This window comes from Chiloscyllium plagiosum, chromosome 11, assembly GCF_004010195.1.
Source record: "Chiloscyllium plagiosum isolate BGI_BamShark_2017 chromosome 11, ASM401019v2, whole genome shotgun sequence".
Lineage (NCBI taxonomy): Eukaryota > Metazoa > Chordata > Chondrichthyes > Orectolobiformes > Hemiscylliidae > Chiloscyllium > Chiloscyllium plagiosum.
In genome coordinates this window covers 77,093,450-77,095,853 of record NC_057720.1, presented here as the reverse complement: position 1 = coordinate 77,095,853, position 2,404 = coordinate 77,093,450, and the positions used below count along the sequence as shown (strand labels likewise).

The 2,404-nt window shown below is 50.0% G+C and overlaps 1 protein-coding gene across 4 annotated transcripts in view; it reads left to right on the top strand.

Annotated features, from left to right (window-relative positions):
- The first annotated feature begins 1,966 nt into the window (after positions 1-1,966).
- Positions 1,967-2,404, top strand: part of vamp4 (vesicle-associated membrane protein 4) — a 58,106-nt gene continuing 57,668 nt past the window's right edge. For 2 of the 4 annotated variants that reach the window (XM_043699877.1, XM_043699874.1), the window contains exon 1: positions 1,967-2,248. The gene's annotated coding sequence lies outside the window, so the exon portion shown is untranslated. The remainder of the gene's footprint in view (positions 2,249-2,404) is intronic. The other 2 variants (XM_043699876.1, XM_043699875.1) reach the window with 2 other exon arrangements.

Sequence of the window (2,404 nt, the reverse complement as noted above, 5' to 3'; positions counted from 1 at the left end):
GAAATGTCCATAGTTTTTATAAGTTCTCATTAATTCTAATTTGTATTTGCAGTGGCAACTTGAAGTGGGGGTGGGGGGTGAGAATATTAGATGGTCGGTGGGGTGTTTTGCCCTGCCTAAGTGGTCAGTGGCCCAAAATGTTTGCAGCAAGTTGCTATCCTTTTAAACTACTGTAGGGGCAAAAGCAGTAGCCAAGTATACAACCTCTAAGTGAAACACCACATTTTAGTGAAAAAAGATAACTAACCATCTTTTCTCTCTCCTATCCACCCACCCTACCCTCTTTCCAAGGTTACCGCTTTGCACCAAAGTCCCCCTTCCCATTCTCCTTTTTCCTTGTCATTCCCAATTGCCCCACCTTCCTATTCCCCCTCCATATTCCCTCATCCATTTTTCCCTTCTCTCCCTATTACCCCCCCAATCCAATATCCCCCATTTCACACCATGTAATTCCCCACCGTCCCAAATCATCACATCCCAATTCCCCTACTCGAGTCCCAACTTCCTCCCTTCCTCCAATTCCCACCCTTACTGCCCACCAGAGGAGACTGTGGTAACGATACTGGTAAGCCAGACTAATGCTCAGGGGACATGGTTTCAAATTCCACTATAACAGATGGTAAATTTGTAGAGTCATAGTCATAGAAATGTACAGCATGATAACAGCCCCTACGGTCCAACTTGTCCATGCCGACCAGATATCCCAACTCAATCTAGTGCCACCTGCCAGCACCTGGCCCATATCCCTCCAAATCCTTCCTATTCATATACCTATCAAGATGCCTTTTAAATGCTGCAATTGTACTAGCCACCACAATTCCTCTGGCAGCTTATTCCATATATGTACCACCATCTGCATAAAAGATTTTCCCCTTAGGTCCCTTTTATATCTTTCCTCTCTCATCCTAAACCTATGCTCTCTAGATCTGGACTCCCAACTTCAAGGAAAAAAACTTTGTCTATTTATAAACCCTTTATGGTTTTATAACCTCTATAAGGTCACCCCTCAGCCTCCGATGCTCCAGGGAAAACATCCCCAGCCTATTCAAACTCTGCCTATAGCTCAATTCCTCAAACACTGGCGATAGCCTTGTAAATCTTTTCTGAGCCCTTTCAAGTTTCATAACATCCTCCCTCAGTAAAAAATGTAGAACTAAAAGCTGGTGTAATAACGTCTGCACTGGTCATGGCTGAGCACTTAAGAAGGGCTGTGCTGTTAAACTTTTAACTTCATTTCTTTATTTTTCTGCCATTATCCTCTATGTCTGGTTTATTTCGGTTATTCTCAAGAATACTCCGGACAGGAGCGACATTATACAGCACCCTTCACTGTATTTGTGACATATACATGTAACAAATACACTTGACAATAAATAAATCAACAATTTTGGGCGGCATGGTGGCACAGTGGTTAGCACTGCTGCCTCACAGCGCCAGAGACCCGGGTTCAATTCCCGCCTCAGGCGACTGACTGTGTGGAGTTTGCATCTGCGTGGGTTTTCCCCGGGTGCTCCGGTTTCCTCCCACAGTCACAAAGATGTGCAGGTCAGGTGAATTGGCCATGCTAAATTGCCCGTAGTGTTAGGTAAGGGGTACATGTAGGGGTGTGGGTGGCGGGGCGGTGTGGACTTGTTGGGCCGAAGGGCCTGTTTCCACACTGTGAGTAATCTAATCTAATTATAGTTGTGATCTCGATTGACACATGAACCCCCAGCCCATATGGTTCACTGATATCCTTTGTGACTCCAGACCCATAGCAATGGGGTTGACTTTCAAATGCCCTCTGGGCAATGAAGGTGTGGGGTGGAAGAGGCAGATATTGATGCCCACATCCCAGCAACAAATTAAAAGAAACCTCCTTGTCTCTCCTGACCCTCCCCCATGCTCCACCTTTACCCAGTCTCCCTCCAAATCACACACATTGACACCTTTCTATGTTCACCTCACCCCCTCCGCCCAAGATAACACTGTCTCCATGGAGACGGCGGGGGGCGGGGCTTGTGTCGGTCCGAGGCCGCGCGCTCTCCTGCAGCTCCCGGGGCCCGGAGAGACTAGGCCCAGGCCTAGGCGAAGGCGCGGAGAGACCAGACTAAGGCCAGGCCCCTGCCAAGGCCAAGGCCCAGGCCCAGGCCCAGGCCCAAGCCCAAGCCCGGTGAGTGTGAGTGAGTGAGCAGGCCGTGCAAACACCGTCAGCCCGGGACTGGGCGAGAGACACCAGACCGGAGGAGGAGGAGGCGGCGGGTGGAAGGTAAGGATGAGATCCAGGGCTGGACGGAGGGAGCATCATCCCCTGGACGGAAAGGGAGTGCTCCCCGCCCCAAAACCACCAGGTCCTAGAGAGCTCCCCCACCCATTGCCCCGAGGTCAGAGAGACCACCTCCCTGTCCAACCCCCCCCCCCCCCC